We start from the raw sequence: 14,557 nt of genomic DNA, 5'->3' as shown, positions 1-14,557 counted from the left end.
TGTTTTTGCTGCAAAATTCCGTCTAAGGTAAGTATCTATGCCCCCCACCTTAGAAAGTCCTGGATCCACCATTGACTGTAGGTTGAAGAAGCCTTGGAAACAAAAATGCAATAAACAGTATTGAAGGGTCCTCTCTTGTTTATTATTTTTTTGGATAGAAGTGCGAAAGGGTAAAATGCAACATGCTCAACTGTTAAAGGGTCCTTGGCAATTTGGTTCTACAGAAAAGCATGGCATAGTCCTCAGTCCCTATTCTCTTAAAATGTTTTTATTTACATTATGTATTTAATCCATTATCCTTTATGTGCATAAAATCACTTGGGTACTTAGGTTGAATCAATACCAAAAAAGCAGAAACAGAACTGTCAATTGGACTCTCCATCGAAAACTTATTTTTCTTAGTGTTATTTTCATGTTCTTGTGACTTTCGGTCCCCTCCGATTATTTTTCTTAGTGTTATATGTTGGTCACATGACTTTCGGCCCCTTCTACTTAACGGGTCAAGATCCGCCACTGATTATATTTATATAGTGTAGACCTTGCTTAAGGAGATGATCACAACAAGTTCCCTTGATGATAAACTCCCGGTAACTTTTTTTTTTAATCTCTCATACCTCTTTTTGTAAACTTTTCATGCACGTTGAATGACAAGTTCAGATGTGTTTCGGTCAAAATGGATTTTGTAAATTCAATTTGTTCATCAGGTTTCAGTGCTTATAGACCCAAACAGAAGTATGACCCATTTCAGTCTGTCTCACCCATCTTTTGACACCCATATCAATTGGTTTCTTTTTTTCGACGTTTAGTCGGCCTCAATATACTCAAATTCGTTCTAATTATAGCGTTTGAACAATTCAATTGCTTCTTCATTGAAAAAGTGCCATGATTAAACGAAATGTCGCTTCTTTTATCAGTTTCAGTATCCTAAGGAAAGCGTCATTCAAGTTTCGATTGATAAACCAATGTTGCGACTTTTCTTTCAGATAATTGGTGATACTTTACCTTTTGGATCCAGTCTTAGCCTTTCCTTTTTGTGTCCAAGCTAAGAAGTTTTCCTCTAGGCTAAAGGCTTTTAATTTTAGTTGTAATTTAGTTGTAGCATCTAGCCTTGCAGTTGTAATATACTAATATAGTTGTGCCTTCTAAGAACATATGCTTCAAGTGAATGATGCTTGGGATGAATATAAACACTATTTTTTAAAGAAACATGTTTGTATTCAAATTGTTTCAACATTTCTACTTAATTTCATATATGTGTTGAGATTGTGGCCATAGAAAGCTTTCACATAACATTAAGTGTCAACGTTGATCATCTGTACATACGGTGTAATGAATATGTCTCTCCTATGAATTCGATTTGGGCAAATTTTTGCCGAAAGATTGGCTGTATCAATAGTAGTATAACTAGCTGTCTTTTTTTTATTGCTTTGACTTTCTCATCTGAATTAAGTTATAGCTCTATATTTATTGTTGATGCACACAAGAAGTCAGCTTTATAAAGGCAATTTGTTGATTTAAACACATTTTGTTTTTAATGTATGACCACCGAGCTAGATTTTACGACAGAAGTCGATGCATTAGAAGAGGCTCGAAGGCGATTTGAGGCTCAACCTGGTGCAGAAGCAAAACTGGAGAGAGACATTGAGAGGGAACCCGATCATATTCTGATATATAGTAAAACAGGAACCTGGTATGCGATCCTTATGATTACGAGACATCCCATCTTTCTACCTGTTGTTTTGATTAATAGCTTTCATCTTGCATCAGCATACAAGAAGCGTATTTGGTTGATGACATAGAGAGTTTACAAAGGACAGGAAAAGATGGCGTGTTTCATAGATGATTGGGGATTAAAAGCATATGCAATGTGAAGAACTTTCTACCAATGTATGTTATTGAGTCCTTTCTGCACATAGTAATATCATGTAATAATATACTACTATAAAAGTATATCATTTTGGTAGACACAAGTAGCCTTTATACTGGAAATTTTATGGACGAGCCACTTACACTTTGTTCTGAACAACACGGGTACTTGGTGGGTAGTGTAACATGAATGGGACACAATCATCAAGCATCCCAACGAGTTGTATATATGGCCGAGAAGCTAATTGACTTTTATTCAAATCGATTTTCAAGATCATTGGTGTTTGTTGCAGCCTTTGATGGCCAAAATGACTTAGCCCTGGAAAAACTTGCTGCAACTTAGATGGTTTGTCCCATATTCTATAAACGTGTGTTGTCCAAGTCTTGCATCGAGATTTTGACTGACTTTATTAACAACCACAAGTCAAAGGGAAACTAAACTTCCATATGTTACAATGTTATTTATATCGCTCACCTTAATGTTTCTTATATAATGGGGGGCAAATCAGATTTTCATTCAATCTATTAGCTATATAAATTTTAGATATATTGTTTACTATAGTACTATTAATTTTGCCACATCTATGCATCGTATTTTTAAGTCAATTTTTTCTATAAATAGGAGAAACATAGCCACCAAAATCACAAAGTGATCGCTGTGGAAACCCCAAAGAATTGAAAAAACTGCAGCCGCGTGGTGACCCGTCGAATCAAGAATTCTATTCAGGTTACATACGCAACTGTATGTAGGCTGCTGAATTCATGTCCAAAATTATATATTTTTCCTAATAGTTTATGATGTTCAAAATTCATTTATTAAGCTTTTTAATCATATTCGCAATTCTACAAAAGTGATATATTTTAAAAGATTATTATGGTGAACCGTATTATACATAACATTTTAGCATGTTAAGTTGTTAACAATAGTTTCAACTTTTATCATGGTCATAAAAATCTAATACTTATATCCCATTGTAGTAGAGTTTGTGAATGTGACTCAAAACTACTTGGAAATTTGAAATGCCAATAAATATTGGCTATTAAAAATGTGCGTCATAATCAAGATATTTTGAAGGTAAGCAGAAGAAATAATATTGGGTAAAACTATACCAACAATTATTACATTTACAATATACGAGTAACAATTTTATAATGGAACGTAGGCCCAGTCAAGAAAAGGACTTCGAGCTTACCATCTACATAGCTGACCTCAAAACCTTTGACCTCAAAACCTTTCCATTAATTTAGACGTAGGACACCCCAAAACAAATATCCATACACAAAAGGGTCCGTTTTAGGGGGGCCGTGCAAGGGGTGAGTACGGTTCGGTTTGGGTCGGTTTTTGACTAAACCAAAACCGAACCGTTATAATTCGGTTTTTAAAAACTAAAACCATTGGGTTTCAGTTTTTTCGGTTTTGATTTTTTCGGTTTTGGTCTATTTCGGTTCGGTTTTAGTTGGTTTTTAACCATTTGTGGTTTGGGTCTAATTGAGTTTGAAAAGTTCATAAGTTTATATCTTATAATTACACCATAATTAATTTCAACAAGTTTTCAAAACAATATTAGTAACAATAACACTATAATAATGACAACAAATCCATTAAAGTAAATTGTACAAACTTCAAACAAGTTTTATATATAACTGTTTATATGTTTTCTGCGTTTTTTAATTATAGAATTATTAAAACTATTCAATCTTGTTGTGTATTTTCACTTAAAACATATATATGATATTATTATATAAATCTAAAAATGCAAATATATTAACATATTTACCAAAAATTAATAATAATGTGATACAAATATAAAATAAAGTAAACAATATATATTTTTTGTTCGGTTCGGTTTTTATGGTTCGGTTTTTCATTAAAAACTAAAACCGAACCATAACTTTCGGTTTTTAGAAAACCAAAACCAATGGTTTTTGGTTTTTTCGGTTTTTTCGGTTTTTATGGTTTTTTCGGTTTTCGGTTCGGTTTTTGCTCACCCCTCCATTGCACGGCTTATAATCCTCTAGTATATATATAGGATGATCAACTTGATGGTGGCTAGAAAAATGAAAAATCAAGCTACAGATCTTCCATATTATCAAATCGCATAAGATCAGGGTATATATTTTGGAGATTACCTGAGTTTAGAAACAGTCGTGAATCAATAATCTCGTATCTTCAATTATCTTCAATGATAAAATAGGAATAAACGATATTTAGTGTACCATGGAAGATGAAACATGTAGTTGTAAGTTTGGTTTTCTGGACTACTTGATGGTTTATTCAAAAGCCGACGTACCATGGCTTCAAATCAACAATAATTATACTCTAATACATTTGTGATATGTTGGTATTAATATACTTCCCATCATAGCTCAGTGGTTGAACACCAGCATTACATGTTGAAGGTCTCGATTTTGAGACATAGGAAGGACATTTAAAAGAATTTCACAATAAAGTCCTCCACTGAAGCAGGTTTAAGTCCCGGGGGCAGAGTTTTATCCCAATTAAATTCTTTGTGCCTTCGGGCGGTTTAGTTGGGAGTTTCTCCTCCTACTAGGTATTGAGGGTGAGGGGGCTCTCTAGCGCGGACCCGGTTAAAACAACATAAGCTAGATTCCCTGTTGCGAGCAAATGATCCACACCTTTCAAAAAAAATATATTTTGTTCTTATGTATATATAGCAAGATTTAATTAATACTTTTTGTTGATGGTTGAAAGTGTGATATTTGTTATTGATATTGGATTTAAATTAGATTCTCAATAAACTTGTTTGTTGTTAATTTTGAATTTTATATTTTCAAATAGATTTATTTGGTTTTTTTGGTTAATTTTGGATTGTTTGAAAAAGTGAAGTAATCTGGTAAAAAGAGATGTGAAGAGAAGACAAAACGTTCGTATGTTAATTACACTTATGGACATTTGTATCAATGAAAAGACTAAACTTTTAACATATGTAAGTGATTTGGACCAAAATCGTTGATGAGGCATAACTAAAACAGTAATTTATGAAACATAGAGACAAAAGACCAAAACTGTAATTAACTCAAAACAATATATATGAAATATTATATTATATGCAAACTTTTATATATTAAAAAATATAGATATACTATATAAAATATAAAAGTATATAAAATATATATATATATATATATATATATATATATTATTTTGCCTAATAAAAGAATTACCAAAATACCAAAACATCATAATTCCCTATACGGTACTTGACCGAAACACCAAAAGCCTGTTAGAGGTATGCACCATAGTCCATATCGGGTCAAGACTAACACCTGTTAGTTTGGAAAACTAAGTTTCATTACTTTCTGTTTGAACCTAAAATAACAGGCTCAGTTATGATAAGGGTTTGACCGTGACAACCAATGCATCTCCTGAATATACAGTGTGAACCTAAAAGCTCTTAGCGAGCCTAAGGCGGCGATGATTGTCCTAGAGCGGGATAGATATGTTTCCCATGTTTTCTAGGAGGATGAGTAAGTAAGCACGGTGGCTTACTTGTGTTATGTAAAAACATTGTGAAGTGAATCTAGTTCACTTTCAAGTTTCTGATGTGAGGTATGTGATATTTGAATGTAAATCATCCACTTGCTTTGTATGCGAAGTGAATATATATGTGAAGTGGATACTTGTCATTTGAGATGAATATACTTTACTACTTTCTTGTTGTATGTATGAGAGAAAGAAAGCTTAAGTATAGTAGAGTAACATGTTGATGTGAGGTGAATCATGAAATATGAAAGTGAATGTAATTCACCTTTAATGTGTTGTCGATAGAAGTGAATATAATTCATGTGTGGGTTTTAGGTAAAATAAAATAAGTATTAAAGTAAAACAAATAAAACAATAGGTTTTTCTTTACTAAAAATCATCGTGCATCATGAAAATCATCGTGTATCAATTGTTTCGTGAATCTTCGTGCATCAATCTAACCATGATTTAAAGGTCAAGATCTTGCCTTATTTATTTTACATTAATACTTGTTTTACAATACTCAACCCGTTCATGTGTGTCCTCCATTATGTTGTGTACTCGTAGTATGCATTATGAAGTACATACCTTTCACTTGATATATGTGAGGTATATATAGTCAAGTGAGTAGGTGGGTAACTATTCAACAATAACTGTTATATAACACATATATCATGAGTCGAGAGGGGTGTTTTGTCATGCCCATGGCTTGTTAACACGTATGTGCTACATGATTTTAAAGCTTGAATGGTTCAAAGATAGAGGATGGAAAAATGTAGGTTTTCTGAATGAGTAAGCCGAGTAATGAAAACTTACCATTTGAATCTTTCGCATAAAGTAAATCATTCAAATACATAATGGATCAGTAGTATTAAGCATGGAACATAAATCATTCAGATACATAATCATGTATCAAAACAAATCATTCAAATACATTTTTGTCTAGATCATGGCTAACTAATTTCCATATACCCTGTCCATTCTAATGACCCAATTGTTCCAAACTAATATTACTCAACTGGCCACCTTTCATTAAAGCCTTTTTCTTGGTTTTATCCTTTCCCCAAAATAGACATATATGCCGGAAGAATATACGTTTGGTTAGCTAACCTAAAAGTACCATCAAACCATCAACTATTGTTCTGAACTTCTCTTACCTGTCTTCTTGCATTTCTTGCACATGATAAGCCAGCCATCAGAAACTACTTACTCAACTGAGTCAACTCTCCAATTTTATCTCCTATACAAATTACCCAAAGGTAAGAAAACCATCAAAATAAGAGTCTAGAAAGTTCATATTTATAACTTGACTAAGATTAAAACGTGACATGTTAAAAAAAAGTTTAGAACCTAAAGCTAGAATCATATGTTAGAATGAACAAGGAGTGTCGAATCACAGTCAAATTCAGGGATGTAAAAAAGCAATGTACCTGTCTTTCACATCCCAACCAATAGGTAAATAACGGGGAAGAATGGCTTTAAGAAATACTTGTCTCCATCTTTGTATAAACTGAAAAATCCCTTCTTCTCCGTGTTCCTTTAGCAGATAATCAACCACTTGTTTCCCATGTAATTGATGGCTTAACTGAGACAGCTTTGAACTACCTGAAGCGCAGCCCACACCGTCACCTAACTTTTTCTCAAAATTTCTTTTCTTACGAGGACTAGCTCCAACTAGTAATGCATTTTCCAAGTCTTTTTCTGATACATCACTGCCTCCATAGTACTTCATGACCACCTGCAATATAGATAAGCATGAGGCCCGTGTTCACAAAGGCTCAAAGTCAGCTACCACTACAAAAACTAGTTTAACACGTTAACTAGATGCAAAAATTGCAGCCCATTTTCTTACTAATTGGTCAACTAGAGTTATTTATAATCTATATCTATAACAGGTCAAATGAGAAAAAATGTCTGGAAAGGAAACAGGTCAATCAAATTGAAAGTCGCTGGAGGTGTAATTTTTTATGCATACAAATATACAACATGCTAAAATGCTTTATAGAAGAATTTGAATAACTTCTGTAATAATCTCGTTAACTCTTATACTCATTCATTACTGACTGCTACATTGAAAAATGCGCAAATAAGTGTTTTGGGATCAACGCAACCTACTATCCCGTATCGAACTGCACTAAACATCAACCAAGCCTTTTTCAGCGGGCCTGCCTTGCCCATCTTATCGTATCTAAGTAGAAGTATAACTAACCTTTATACATCAATAGACCATTCTCTATGTCCAGATTATGGTCCAACTTTACTTATTACAAGTATTAGTATATAGGTTTGGACAATCATCCGGCCAAACCTGACCATCCCGAAACTGCAAATTGAAAATAATGGAGCCAAAAAGTAGACAAATCTAAACTGGTTCAGCACTACTTGTTTATGACCTAGGAACAGTTTGTCTAAAACCAGAGCATAGACCAAAAGCAATCTTGGGGTTTATTATCGCCAGCTAAAATACACAATATCATTAAATCGAGCTTCAAAAGATTTAAATTCTAGAGAACTAGCTTACTCCAGAACACACTGGTTAATCCGGTTTGGGATTATGGTTCTGGTTTTGCAGGTTCAGATACTTGCACACCCTGAATACAGTGCCACAAATTCAACAGCATATGAACCACAGAATAACTCGATACATAAGCAAATGAATGAATAACATGGATAATATTAAGCAATTATGACCCATTTATTTATGCAGGAAGTCGTCTTGAGTTAATTTTGCCACTAGCTGATCAAATTAAAAAGTTTAACAAACAAAAAATAGGTCAAAAGTCGTCAACAGTGAACTTTTATTGCATGAAAACTTTTTAATCACCTTACTTAACAGATTAACTGTTGTAATCACATAGTTTATGTAGTTAGATTTAATAATCATACTTATAGATTATATGTTGTATACAACTTTTATATGTAAGTAACAACCAATGACGTCTTCCACGAATTTTGGGTTCCAATACCACGACACTAAAAGGATATTAATATATATTATAATATTAAATATGATATTATATATAACCTTTATATATGATATCATATTAATATTACAATAACTATTGATATCCTAACATTGATGCTCTAGTCACTACATATATGTGAAAACTTTTGTTGTGTATGTGAAGACGTGAAGTATGGTATGTATTATAAGCCTGTTTAAAGCATTTCTTTAGAAGAAAATGGAATTTAAGGTTGACACAACTCATACAAGTATTTCGCGAAAAAATGAGTTGTTTGTACATAAGGCGCTCGCATAGTGCCTAGACTTTTTTTTTACCCTTAACGCCTCGGAGCATCTATCGCCTGTTTGAACAGAGCTTAAAATTTAATACGTCAAATTTAACAAGATGCTTTGCAAGGGATAATAAAGGGTAAGAGGGACAACCCAACCCAAGATATCCTATCCGTTTCTACCCAAAATCCAGAGATCCTCCCACATTGCCAAATCTATATATATATGGGCGCCACTCTCTTTGGTCTTATACCTTATAATATATACTCCTGTCATAGCCTGGTGTGTAAGGATAAGGTAATGGAATTGATAGATAAATTCATCGTGACTGCCCAGAGAAGAAGAATAGGTAGGGATGACAGGATTGGGACCGGTTATATAATAGGGGGAGCAGATGCAATTTTTCTTATATATATATATATATATGTAACAGAATGTCAGAATCAGTTATATCACTCCATTAAAGACCCCAACATTTGAAACACACTAGTACCTGTTTAAATTCTTCACGGAGCTGAGGTGGCATCCTAGATCCATGCCTTATAAGAGTCACTGCTGCAGCTTGAAACTGTGAAAGAGACACACCACCATCACCAACTTTCAATACAGAAGATCCCCTAATATCTTGTTCACCATTAGACACTTCGTGTAAAGATAGAGGTAGCCCAAATTCTAAAGCTACTTTTTTCTTGTGTTCCTCAGCAGAAGAATATGCTTTTGCATAACATGTTACACAGAGTAGAACAATATCATGTCGGTTGTAAAGCTTTATATTGTTTGGGAAGTGTTTCCGATAACACGATGGGATGATATTATATCGGGAATACTGGTTTTCTTCACCACAACCTACGCACTTATTTCTCTTACTTTGGATACAGAAATCGAATCCTTCAACACCCGGGCGCCCTATGGGTTCAAAAAGAAGCATAATGGCTTGTCGATCATCATTAAAATATTTTGCCAAACTCCGTCGTAGATACCTGCAAGCATAACAGTTATGCATTGAGGTGGCAAAATCTAGCGAGTCAAGCCGTTTAGTTATGCCGTCAAAAAGGGTTATTCTCTGTAGCAGTCTAAACAGGTCAGGTTGATCTAAAACACTTTTTGACCAAATTTGATGATAAGTCGATCAAATATAATTGCAGAAACAATATTATTTTACAAAATAATCTATGTTTATAATAAAAATGACTTACAAGGTCTATGCATTAGATGTTTGCATAGTATGTTAAAAATTTTGTACCGTATTGAAAGTTCATCAAAAACCAAGGTACCTATATCACTTCCCAACAAAAAAGTTTCCGTGTGTGCCTCTGCTTTTTGTTGTTGAAATTATCATATAATCCTATATGTTCAAGTTTGGCAAATTCTAATTATCTACATATAAAAAGCAAATGATAAAATGACCAAGATTGAAAAGTTATTGAAAACTGTACCTTCTACACCATAACTAAGAACGGCTTATCTCACAACTTTACTTATTTAGGCTAATATGCAACTGACTGCTTTTCTCGAGTATACAAACATCTAAAAAATGGTAGGTGCTACTTCAAGTTGTAATAACTATATAATATTATTACTAACCAATCAAACTTCTTTTGGGCACAGTAACAATACAGTTTCCCGTCACTGGTATATATTCTGTAGTCATGATAGGGTGGAGCTTTGCAGGAGGTCTTCTTGACCGAAAGGTTCGCCTTTCCAGCAACTTGGTCTGAACTTTTATACCTATTTCCTTTTGAAACCAGTCTACTCGATAGGTCAATGTTTGTTTTAGACAGCAGTCGGTTATTATAAAGAGACAAAGGGCAAGAGCCATTTTGACCGAGATACTTGACAACCATGTCTTGGTATATATCATCAAAATTCTTGATCTCATCTTGTAGAAGGTGAGGAAGGAAGTCTACATGACTCAAGACAACAGGGGATGGGAAGTGAGGGGAAGAAGAATTTAGACTGACGTCAACGTCTATATCAGCTTGTGATATTGTGGTGCAGATATCTGTTGTTGTTAATGGAATTGTTTCAGCAAGAGCAACAACAGCATTATCAGATAGTACATATTTAACGCTCTCATCATGAATACGGGCCTGAAACAATATATAAATAGAAAAGAACCTAAAATCAACAGATATTACAGGCAGAAAAATGGGAAGTTAGATAATAGGTTAAATTGAGTATGGAACAAAACTATCATGTGCGGATTAAAGTTGAGGCAGACAATCAACACTTCTATCCACTTCTTTCAAAGTTCATAACTATATCTATACAAAAAAATATTAATAAAATAAAACTTAATTTCATCATAAAATATCAAGCGATCTTTGATTTATTCATAATTGGCCCACTGAGAACAAAATACAACCTAAATACCCATTTTCAACATAAAAGAGTTGAAATTGCCACCTTGAAAAGAAGAAGGTAAAACCAACTAACAAACTGCTTACCATCAGATCTCTCCAAAAGCATAAACGTCTAACAAGATCCTCAAACTGCATAGAACATTACACAATGATGATATAAGAAATAATCCTTTTTAATCAAGAAACAGAAAAATGACGAAAGACTCTACCTGCATGTCGACTTTAATACTTCCATGATTTTTCAAGTGTCTGGAAATAATTGAAGACGCAGCACACTGTCCCGGGCATTCTTCTAATTCCTTGTTGAAAAGATGAAGACACAAGCCATTCGAACGCCCGATGGCACCAATATAAAGATCTAGTTTGTCGTCAAAACACGCTTAATTTTCAGATGCACTATTAAGTACTCGTATTAACTTTAATACTACAGTACACAAAAATGGTAAAATACAAGATATATTTTCTAGAAATTTTATTATGCATTGGTTTGTTAATCTGTTACCCAGACAAGCTGCTCTAGCAGTAGGACGATCTAAGATGATGGAGCCATTTATTAGGCACTAGTTGGTAAACAAAAATGCTTTTACAATTTGTATCAACTACGGAAACTCAAAAAGGATATCATGTCAATTATAATGCAAATAGCTTTAATATTCAGTAAGAATTCTATGTGTTATTATAGATAAATAGCCGGGAGGGAGACAGGTAGAGTACGCATACCATTGTTTTGGAGCTCAGAAACAAGACAATCTGCAATGTATAGCAAATAGTGGGCATCCATCCGTGCATATTGAACCATTTCTACTGACAAAGGACGTTGTCGCCAATCCTCACGCTAAAGTTCCAGATGTCCCAAAAGAAAGAAAAAAATATACGTTAAGCAGCATTCAGAAAAGGCCTTTCTTTCTCAGAGTAAATTAAGAAGTTATTGTGACTAAGCTGACCAAAAAGTGTCTAGATTAGATAAAGACTAATTTTTGTACCTGATAAAGTTTGTTTGTGGTGACACCACAATATTCCTCAAGTAAATAAGCTAAGGATCTATGTGGCTTTGATAGCAAATCACATGCCTGCAAGTTACTCACCAAAAGTCGAACAAACATACGTTCAACTATTAAAAACAATTGAAGAGCAAATAAGGAGAAACTATATTTCATGAAACACGTGACTAAACATAGACAGATTGTCCATGGTCATACCAAATCTCACCTTCGCAGTGTCAAATAAGTTTACAACATATATATGAAAATCTCTTTGTAGCCATAAAATGTCATTATCAGCACCATGGAAGATCTAAACAAGCAAACCATGTATAATATCAAGCTAAAAAACTCAATAAAGAAGATGGGGGTGTACAATACTAACAAACTGTTCAGAACTTCAAAACCATAGTGCATTCATAAGTTCTTGTAAGAGAATAATAACCATGTCACCATGAAACAAATAAAAAAACTTTATATTTTAGAGCATAAGTTGGTAAAAATAAATAAATAGCATTTGCGTTTGATGAGTACAGAAAAAACGTAAATGTATCTTTATTGGAACAGAAGAAGTAAGAGTTTAATGTGTATTAATTTTCATATACAATAAAGCACGGAAAGTAAAAAACGGAACAATTATCGAAGAACATATGAAGGTGGAAACCTAAAGTACCTTCCAAATTTTGGGGTCAGCAAATACGGGGCGAATAACATCCATACAGTCATGTAGACTGATGGTATCTAGCAAGTAATCAAAATCTTTTGTCGAAATCTGCAATTAGAATACAAGCGGCACATTAAAACCATCAGCTTGACAGGCCCGATAATAATATTGTTTTAAAAAATATTATACGCCCAAACCTGGACTAGGGCTGTAAACCCCATAAAGGAATGTAACTGGTGCTGCTCGGTATCAACTCCAAATGCTATCTCATTACTCAAGACCTCGACAACTTCTTTTAACTTCAATTCATTGTCGACCCATATATAATGTTTACCCATATCCGTAATTCCATTGGAAAACTTAATTCCCAATGGTGGTTTCTCTATTAAAGCCTTAACCTCAGATTGATAAGGATGCAATACTGTAAAATTATCTGCAATTGATCACAAGTTAACATTCGATTTCCACATTGCCAATAGCTATATTCTTGTCAAAATGCAGATACTTTCATCAAATACTCATCCACATAACAAACTATTTACTTTGTTTTTTAGCATGCAACAACCTTTTATTTCATTATCAATCTATGTAAGTAAAAATTCTATAGCAACAGCCATATAACTGCTATAAATGGTCAACAAAATAAAGGTAGTTACATCAAAAGAACAAAATAATTAGTTCTGAAATTTTGGCAAAAACAATTTACACTTTCACAACAATAAAACCGCTAAGGGTGAGCAAAAACCGAACCGAAAAAACCATAAAACCCGAACCGATTAAACCGAACCCGACGGATTGGTTTGGTTTTGGTTCTCTAAAAACTGAATGAATCGGTCCGGGTTTCGGTTTCATATGCAAAAACCGAAACGAACCATAAATAATAAATATTCTAATTTATATATATATCTATGCATACACCATGGTCAACATTGATCATGTGCTCTGTTTTTTATCATAACTTTTTTGTGAAAATACTCCCATTAGATTATTACTTTCCTAGCATATATCCATCACGAACATATTGATGTTAATACTTTGAAGCGTAAATCACTTTCCCTTTACAATTTACTTAAAGGAGCTTGTCTGTACACTAAAAAAAACTTATATGTACACTAACATTGCAATGCCAGCTTTAACTCGATGATATATCAATTCGAATCCATAATTGATGTAAAGAAAGTGTTCGACGTATTATAAACCACTGAATACAACCAATACTGACCAAATCATATAATAAAGATCCAAATCTAAAGTTATTAGTGCAAGAATATAAAAAAACCGAAAGCCAACCCAATCACCGAATCCAATGGTTTTTTGTTTTCAAAAACCGAAAGTATAGGTTCGAGTTTCGGTTTTAGGTCAAAACCGACCCAATCTCACAAACCCTAATGGCAATAACAAAATAAAAAGTAAGCTATTAACTATTGAATTGAGTTGAAATGTAGAAAAGGTAATGGGTAAAAAAAAAAAGAAGTAACCGTGGAGTTGCAGATGATCAAATGGAGAATAGGAATTGTTGGCCAAAACACGTTTAAACGTGTGCTGAGGTTTATCTTGAGATTTTAAGTAGCATGAATGAATGTTCTTGATGGTGATGGGTTTTCGTTTTCTGTATTTAAGAAAAAATACAATGGAAACTGCTAAGCAAAATACGGTTATTGCCATTTCGAATATATTTTTAACTTCCTCCATTGTTGATGGTTCTGAAGTTTGGGGAAGAAGACGATGGCGTTTGGCACCGTTTTATATGTGTTTCAATTTTTTGGGAAAATTTAATTTAGGGCTAATTTGACATTTTTGTTATTGTGAGGTTCTGGAAAAAAAATTGTTATCCGAGGGAGGGAAGTAAAACGACTAAAAATAACGACTAAAACATCTTTAGTGGAGCTCCGTACGGGTAGTCAGTCACTTTTCAATTTCTATTTAATTTTGGATAATATAAATAGATGAAATTAATGATGTGTA

General features: G+C 33.6%; 1 pseudogene; it reads right to left on the bottom strand.

Moving 5' to 3' along the window:
- Positions 1-6,755: 6,755 nt before the first annotated feature.
- Positions 6,756-14,257, bottom strand: LOC122604666 (annotated as a pseudogene).
- Positions 14,258-14,557: the final 300 nt, after the last annotated feature.

Source organism: Erigeron canadensis, chromosome 6, assembly GCF_010389155.1.
Source record: "Erigeron canadensis isolate Cc75 chromosome 6, C_canadensis_v1, whole genome shotgun sequence".
Taxonomy (NCBI): domain Eukaryota; kingdom Viridiplantae; phylum Streptophyta; class Magnoliopsida; order Asterales; family Asteraceae; genus Erigeron; species Erigeron canadensis.
This window is presented reverse-complemented; position numbering and strand designations above follow the sequence as displayed.